Genomic DNA, 9,594 nt, shown 5'->3' with positions numbered 1-9,594 from the left:
TACCTTTTCTATACCTTGCATTTAACATCATTCTGAACCACGATAGGAGAAATGCAGCATCAAAGAGCTGGCTGTAACCAAGCCAACAGGCATACATCTATAATCCCAATATATGGGTGATCATGAATGCAAACCTCTGCTGCAAGGGGAGTCCTTGACTAAAGAGAAACAGATGAAAATGCAAACGTGTCACTACACATTGTCTTCGCCAAGAAAAATACTAAGAATATTGTACACTCTCCTAGACGGACTTCTTTCTGTCTTATAGCGGAAGATGGAAATTGTTAGCAGGATATGTTCCCCAGCCTCCATCCGACAGAGAATAAAAGCTTTAATGTTCAGTTACCTAACTTGTTCAAAAATCAAACAAATAACAATGACATCTGTAAACTGGTTGTTCTACCAATAATCTATTGTCAATCCTGCCTGTTGTTTGTTTAAGACTTTTGAGAAGAAAGACTCTCAATTGAGAAAATGCCTCCTTACTTCTGGCCTACAGACAGGACTCTTAGTATAGCCTTGATTAGTGATTGGTGTGGGGGGTAGACACAGCACACTGTGGGTGGTTCCAACCCTGGAAGGTGGTCCTGAATTGTCTAAGAAAACAGGCTGGGCAATTATGGAGAACAACTTCATCAGTGTTGTTCCTCCATGACCTCTGACTCAGTTTCTGCATACAGGTTTCTCCCTTGGGTTCCATCTACCTTAGCTTCTCTTACAGACTACAACTGTAAGCTGAAATAAACCCTTTCCTCTGGAAATTACTTTTGGTCATGGTCTTTATCCCAGCAATAGAAAGCAAATGAGGACAACTTCCAAGCCCCATTCCTAAATATGAATGGGATGTATTCCATATGAGTCTAACTGAGTTCTAAGATCCTAACTTTTTCCCTTAAGAAAATCTTTCTTCCTTTGTCCAATTAGCAGCCTTTCCTGTTTGTTTGGTTTTGTTGTTGTTGTTGTTGTTGTTGTTGTTGTTGTTGTTGCTGTTGTTTCTATACATCTCAACTGTTCATAGTGTAAGGTCAACCCTAAAACCTAATTTTAAAATCCTTCTGCTCTTTGAGTTTTGAAACAAATCTGACAGAGGCATCTATATTCCACATATATGCCTATGGTGGTTTGAAAAAATGGCCCCCATGGGTTTATATATTTGAATGCACAGTGGTCAAGGAATGGCATTACTTGAGAAGGATTAGGAGGTATAGACTTTTTGGAGTAGGTGTGGCCTTGTTGGAGAAAGTATGCAACTGGATGTGGAGGCTTTGAGGTTTTAAAAACCCAAGCCAGGCCCAGTCTCTGCCAGTTTCTGTGTTTCTCTGTCCCCACACCCATCTATCTTTATCTATCTATCTATCTATCTATCTATCTATCTATCTATCTATCTGCCTACTTGAAGATCAGGATGTAGCTTTCAACTACTTCACCAGCACCATGCCTGCCACCATACTCCCTGCCACAGTGATAATGAACTAAGCCACTGAAACTATAAGCAAGCCCCCAATGAAATGCTTTCTCTTATGAAACTTGCCTTGGTCATGATGTTTCTTCACCTCAACAGAACACTTCAACAGGGTCCTTCAATTTCCTTGCAAATGTCAAGGTTTAGAATTGTTCAAATCAACTGACTTTTCACCTCAGCTTTAAGGATGAGGTGATCAGAAAACTTCAATGACCTCTAGTAATTGTTGATTTTATAATGCTTTAAACAAAATACGTTTGAAAGGCATGGATAACAGAAATTAATAAAGACATGGGGGCTATATGAGAACTAGGTTTTTATATGGAAAAAAATAGGGGTGCTGTTTTGTTTGGAAGCTTTTTTGATAGTTGGATGGTTGGTTGGTTGGATGGTTGGCTGGCTGGCTGGCTGGCTGGCTGGTTGCTTGGTTGATTGGTTAGTTGGTTGGTTGATTGGTTAGTTGGTTGGCTGGCTGGTTGGTTGATTGGCTGGTTGTCTTGTTGGTTGGTTGGTTGCTTGCTTGCTTGCTTGCTTGCTTGCTTGCTTGCTTGCTTGCTTGCTTGCTTGCTTGCTTGCTTGCTTGCTTAGCTGGCTGTTTGGAGGGACTGTTTGTTTACATGAGGGTTTGGTTTGGTTTTGAGACAATGTTTCATCCACTCCAACAAGGCTTCAAACTCACTATGTAGCCAAGTCTGTTCTTAAAGTCTTGATCCTCCTGCCTCAGCCTCTCAAGGGCTGGAATTGATAGACTTCCATGCTCAGCTCAAGATCCAGTTGTGGTGTGTGTGTGTGTGTGTGTGTGTGTGTGTGATAAATTACTTTTCTTTTTTTACATCTAACAGGTTCATACTATGTAATCCAGGATAGGCACAAACTTATGATGCTCCTGTCTCACCCTCCACGGTGCTGCAATTATAAGCAGGTACTACCACACTACACAATAATCAACTTGAAAATAAAAAGATTTATTTGAGCTCTACTGGACCTGCTGTGTCCTTAGTCATGTGAGGAGTTTAGAACATAATAAGCTGCTGACCTTTAGCATCTTGCTCCAGGATGCAAACAAGGAGAGAACAAGAGGCCAGTGTCCCATAATTTCCTGGAGGGAATGCCCCAATGATGTAAGAGCTCCCTTCAGATTCCACCTCTTTAAGATTTCCACCACCTTCTGATAACACTAAAACAAGTGCAAAGCACTTAGCCGCTGGTTCTTTGGTAGATGTTCCAGATCCAAATACAGTAAGATGGTAACACCTTCTTAAGCTTCTCAGTCCTGGGATCATTCTCTTCATTGGATCATTTACCAGATGGTTTCTCTACGCTCCACAAATCGATGCATTAATATTTTCCTACCACCGCAAGCCATGCTGATACTTTGGACTTCCCAGGACCCCTGCCTTGCTAAAAATACTCATCTGATGAAGGACTGGGTATCATTGCATTTCAAACTGTGAGTCCCAGTCATACACAGTACACTGTCACTTCAGACATCAAAGCTATTGATTTCAGGGAAACAATAGGGACTAACTCTATTATGCAGGGTTAATGGAACAGGTTAATGTAGGTTAACCCACACCTACCCATAATTCCATATGAGAGTAGTAAGCCCATCATCACTAAGTGGTGAAAAGCAAGTCAACTGCATCACAAGATTCTACATGGAGAGAGTCCAGAAGCTGTTATTAGAGTCTACTCATAGAATACAACAGACACCAACACACAGTCACATGCACATATAGCAGAGATACACTTAAATCCCACCAATAATTTCATTTTTATACTTTCCCAAAACAATTGACATTTTAGCTTTTAACAGTTGTGCAAACCTATATTAGGTTTTGCAAGGACAGAGGTGAGATTTTTTTATTCTATTTCTTTTTTCTTCTGGCTCTCTGTCTTGGGATTCTGTAAACTCTGCCCAGAGTTACCAGGCAACAGCCAGGTATGCTCCGCCCACAGTTACCTGCTCGCTCTCTTGCTCTCTTAGTCTCTCACCCTTGCTCTTCCCCCACACTCTTTGTCCCTCCTCTCCCCATTCCCTTCCCTCCTCTTTCTTCGCCTGCTCATGGCAAGCCTCTGCTATACTGTCGAATGTCTGGTCCCTCTGTGGAAAGGGATTCCCTACATGGGTCCCCCAGAGGCATTCCCCCTTTTCACCATGCCTCGCTGCACCTCCATGGAGTATACACGCCCCTGCGCTCTCGTGCGCAAGCGCGCGCGCGTACACACACACACACACACACACACACACACACACACACACACACACCTCTTCTTCATCTTTTCTTAACACCTGGCCTCAGAACGATTTCCCAGAAATGACTCTGACAGAACACTTCTCAGAAAAACCATAAAATGTACTGGCCAAAGGTAACCTGGTTCCTCTGGAGAACGAAGGTACCCTCCTAGAGTGAATGCTGTTACTATAATCTGCCCTGTAAAAAAAAAAAAAAATGTATAAAAGGTGCTTGTAAGTTAGAATCGGGATCGCCTCTGGTATCTTGCTTGAGAAACTGCTGAAGGTCAATCCCAGTGCACCTGAAAAATAAACCTCTTGCTTTTGAATCAATCCGAGTCTCATTATCTCACTCGGAGTCTCCTGCCAGGTAAAGACCCTCTGGGGCTTTGCAAAAAAGAGGTGGAATAACTTGAGCACCAACATTCACACACACACACACACACACACACACACACACACACACACACACACACCATCCCCTGCTGCTTCCTGACTGCATGGGTATTGTGAGCACTTGCCTCACACACTCAACCGGCAGGTGGAACTGATCTTGCCACCCTGACTTTCACCCTGATGGACCATACCTTCAAACTGGGAGCCCCAATGAACCCTTCATTCCTTAAGGTTTTCATGCCAGGTAGCTCATCATAGCAACAAAAATTTAATGCAGCCCCCAGTGGCTGCAGGATGCCCAGGATTTTACAGCTCTCACTTCTTAGCCAACCATACCCTGGAAGTGGGATTCTCTTGTTTTGTTTGCTCTTTTTTTCTTTCTTTCTTTTTCTTTTTTCTGTCTTGTTTTGTTGGGGTTTATTTTGTTTTGGTTGGTTGGTTGGTTGGTTGGTTTTTGGCTGGTTGTTTTTTATTTACTGGGGGTTTGTGTGGGATAGCTCTTACTCTATTATCCCAGGTTTTCCTCAAGCTCACCATACTGCCACAGCTTTGTAAGCAAAACAAAGGTGACCACCTTGCCCATCCTAAAGGAGGACCATTCATCCAGTTGTGGCTAGTGTAACTGAGCTTTAGGTACCACAGACTTGGGCACAAAACACTGGTATCATCACATGAAGCCAGATGCCTTCTTTTATAATGTGGCCTCAAAAGTACATTGCATTCTTTACCAAGTACAAAAGGAGTGTCAAAGTAGATGTAATTACTGGATGTATTGGTTATAACAAAATGTATGTAAATCAAGTTCCAAAGAACTAAACCATTGTAGGGTGTCTCACAAAAGTTGTTTTTTGTTTGGTTGGTTGGTTGGTTTGGTTTGGTTTGGTTTTTTGTTTGTTTGGTTGGTTGGTTTTGTTTTGTTTTGTTTTGTTTTAAATAAGGACTGGAGAGATGGCTCAGCAGTTAAGAGCACCAACTGCTCTTCTGGAGGTCCTGAATTCAATTCCCAGCAACTACATGGTAGCTCACAGCCATCTGTAATGGGATCCAAAGCACTCTTCTGGTGTGTTGAAGACAGGGACAGTCTACTCATATAAATATAAATAAATAAATCTTAAAAAAAAATAAATAAAATAAAAATAAAACCTGATCATGAATCAAGATCTCTGACAACAAAAGAAAATCCACATTTATCATCTTCAGAGCTTTGAATTTATCCCAGAGAAATTTATTTATTTGTTTATTTTTAAGATGTAAGAAAATGTCTGAAAAGTCTGCTTCTAACAACTAAAAATTCAGTAAAGAGGTTACTGTGGAAAGTTCCATAGAGTGGCTGCTGAGGTTGGAATATGGCTTGTCCCTCTCAAGTTTCAAAGTCTGGACAAGCCCCTGAGGTGCTTATTTCACATATCAAAGCAGACCTGGCCTCCAGGTTCTCCTAGCATCCCTCAGTCCCTGCCTGTTACCAAGGATGATTGGCACACCCTGCCCCCTTTACCCAGAATTCTGAGCTGCTGCTCTTCCCTATGTAATCCAGACATTTTGGTTACTTGCTCCTAGCTATTCCCTGTCTCTTCTTTTGTACCTTTAGCCTCCTGGCTGCAGTTCCTGGCTCCCTTCTTCCCACCTTCCCCTCCCCCACATAGATCAGGGTCGGAACACTCTGGACTCTCCCAGATGTGTCTGCCTCTGGCTATGATCTCCCACATATCTTTGATAGACTTTATTCTCCACCATACCTAGGAGGAGTCTCGACTTCCCTTTCCTTTTTATTTCTTTTTTCATTCACCTCTGAAACTCAGGTTCAACCTCTGGATTGTGACGAATCAAGAGGGTGGAAACTACATGGTTAGGGTTGAGTCCTTGGGACGGTATTAGAATTAGATAAAGTCATTCAAATGGAGCCTTGTCACCAAATACTGGTGGATTCAGAAGACCATGCAAAGATCACCAAATAAGACGACTCAGCCCTGGACCAAAACAGTGAGTCAGATGAGACCCTTTATAAATTCGTCCTGATATAGTATTATTAGCACAGCGAATGCCGTGACACAATAGCACTCCGTAATTAGAAATTCCAAAGAGAAACCATGATGGACATGAAGGATAGATTACAACCTGTTTGGTGGAGGCACAGTATGCCTCTGGGTGCATCCCTTCCCCGTGAGGTACCAGCTACACTACGGTATATATAGAATAGAGTTTATTTAAGGCATGGGGGGAAAGTTGAAAGGGTGGGGGTTGAGTAGTAGAGGACAGCCGTGAGAATGTGGAGAGAAGTGGGGGAGGTGTATCGGGAGAAAAGGGAAAGAGGAGGAAGAGGGGAAGAGCAAGAGGGCAAGGAGAGGCAAGAAGCCCCTTATATAGTGAGTCAGGCACACCTAACTGTTGCCAGGTAACTGTGGGGCTGAGTCTAGAAGAAATGCTAATACCACCCGTCACTACAAAAAAGGTGGGAAAGATTGATCTTGTTACTTTCTGTAGTCTCTTTAAAAAAGAAGCTCCTTGGAAATTTTGTCCAGCATCGGCCTTTCGAATAGTGGCTGTTATTGTGAGCTATTTTAGATCACTGTCACGAAGGACAAGCTGTTGCTTTGCTGTTGCTACCGCCGCTGCTCTGAACAGGGTAGCTGCTAGAGGTGACCTCAAGCCACAGGGTTGTTACAGACCATAAAGTTTGACTCTTCAAGGTGACGTTCACACTAAAAACCGAAAGCAGATGGCCCGGGAGAACGTTACATCTGGTAGAGGCATTGCTAGTAAATCAATTCAGAAACTAAAATGTAGGTCCAACAAGAAAAATAAAGTCCCAAAGCCCTTGGGAAACGACCCTTCTGGTTGGTCCCGAGAGGTGCATTGAAGGAGTTTGTTTTGTAACCAGGCTCTCCTCTGGTTCCATTCTTTGTGGACTTTACTGGGGGAGGGCGGGGGGGGTAGGTAAGCAAGCTGGGGAACAATGGGTGGGTTTGATAAATGCAGAAGCTGGCTCCCTACCAGACCTGCACCAGCTACTTCAGAGTCCTGGCAAACAGGAGAAACCCATGCACAACCTCCCGAGAAACAAGCAGAGGGCTTGTTTCTCGGACGTAAACAAGCAGAGGGCTGCTTTCCCCCCCCAGGACTTGGGACCCGCTGAAAAGAGTGAGTGATTTGGAAATAAGGTTGGATTTCACTTGGAGCCAGGGGATCATTGTGGTCCCTCAAGAAAGTTTCAATTTCTTCTTGGGAACAGGAATGAGTCATTCTTTTCACAGCTTCAGCACAGGCAAAAACCCTGGCAGACACCATTTACCATGACAAAAGGCAGGAAAATACCAGGCTAATTACAGTCCCCAGAGAGAGCAAGGCCAGCTCTTCCATGCTTTACCAGTGTGAGTCACATGGTGAAACTATGGCTGTGGTCCTGCTGGGGCGCAGCAAGGGATCCCCAGACACTGCATAAGAAACCCTTTTAAGAAACTGTTAAGAAACAACCATCTGGCCAACCCAAGGTGACCCAATCAAAGATGACCCAAAGTAGCCCCTATCTTTTCTCCCAAAGCATCTTTCCCCTTTAGCTTTAAACTCCTGAACAGAAATAGAATGGTAGTTTATGCCATCTTACATCCATGTAAGGGAGGGCACAGTGACACCAAGGCACTGGGCCCCTTTGTAGGTAGGAAGAATATGGGACGAGGAGGAAGCAGATTTTATACACAGTCATCGGAGGAAGGGATATCTTTGAGCTGATACTGGCTGTTCAGATGGACCAGGAACTAGGTCCTCTTGCCTTTGTGGGAGGATTAAGACAAAGTCCTGGCAAACAGAAACCCACCATCTTAGGTTTCTGTTTATGTTTATCCAACCAGAGTCCTTCTGTTTAGGACATTTTCACTAGTACTGCCATTTTGGGAAGCCACTTTGAACCCAACCATCTATGGTTCTTCTGGCTTTTCTTATTGCTGGGATACAGCTAAAGACAAATCAGTATTGTCTCCTCTTTCTAGCTGCTTTGCAGAGAATAGCAGGCCCACTTTCCCCTATGCTGAAGAAATAGGTGGAAAATTATTCCTTTAATAAAATACTGTACTTTCCCAGAAGTCCCTCTTTCTACCAAAGTTTCTACAGGACAAGTAGCCAGGTATAAGGCTTAGCTGAGTCTGCCTACTCTTTTAAGTCCTCAGAAAGTTACTCCCTTTTTGTGTTGTTCTGTCCTGTGTGTGTGCATGTCAGTGTGTGTATATATATCTGTGTTGTGTGTGTGACTGTGTGTGTCTGTGAGTGTATGTGTGCATGTGCATATGAATGTGTGTGTATTTCTTTGTGTGTCTGTGTGTATGTGTGTGTGTCTGAGTGTGGGTGTGTCTGAGTGTGCACACTTGCCACATGGCAGACCTCCATGCTGGCACATGAAATAGAGTCGATTTGCCTTCTCTCTCCCATTTTCCTCCTCCAGGTAGCTGCCAAGACCTAAAGCTTTCTTTCCTGCCTAGAGAGATTTCCTTTAACGCTGATAAGATTATCCTCCATCATCCGTTTGAGTTCATTCTAGAAACTCTCTTATTAATGAAACTAATAACCCTTAAATAGGACCCCAGTTTCTCCACTATCCTCTGGTGACCACAAAGGGACTCCCTGAAATTCTGGAAACATTGTCTCACCGTAAACCTCATTGAGAGGGAGTGTGGTGCACAAACACAAGGAACAAAGGGGTGCTCTATACCCTTGTCCTTCCCAGGCACCACCTAAGAAATAGCAATGCCATCTTCCTCTGAGACAGTGGTTGCTGGTCACTAATATACACTACTACTTTACAGGAGGTATACTGTTAGCACTAGAACAGGAAACCAACCTCTTTTTTTTTTTTTTTTTTATGTTTATGAACACACTGTAGCTGTCTTCTGACACACCAGAAGAGGGCATCAGATCTCATTACAGTTAGTTGTGAGCCGCCACGTGGTTGCTGGGATTTGAATTCAGGACCTCTGGAAGACCAACCGGTGCTCTTAACCACTGAGCCATCTCTCCAGCCCACATTCTTTTTATCTTATTAGTAAATGTGACAGGGAGTGGTCACTCTTGTGTCACAGAGGGAAATAGACCCAGTGTCCTGCCTCAGTAATGCCAATGTTTAGTGGAGATGGTGGGAGTAGAAGAACAAAGAAATGAAATCTAGGAGAAGATTAAAGGATCAAGTCAAGAGATCTAGGTAAGAAAGTAAGTGTTGAGAAAGAGAGATTTCTCAGTTTAAAATATCCACTGATTGGACAATACACTGAAGTAGAAAGAACATTTAAGTGTATCAACAGGAAATTACAAAAGACTGAGCATAGAAAAACTTATTAAAACCTTCCAGGAAGACAAAATAAATTGATACAAAAGATCTCTAATGAAGATGGTCTTGGATTTCTTAGGAACACTAGATGACCCAAGCAAATGTAAAGTTGCATCAAATTTATAAGGAAAAACTACTTCTGATCTAGAAAAAAAAAAAAAAAAAAAAAATATATATATATATATATAT

Source organism: Micromys minutus (assembly GCF_963924665.1).
Source record: "Micromys minutus genome assembly, chromosome: 14".
NCBI lineage: Eukaryota > Metazoa > Chordata > Mammalia > Rodentia > Muridae > Micromys > Micromys minutus.
Note: the sequence above shows the minus strand (reverse complement) of the source record.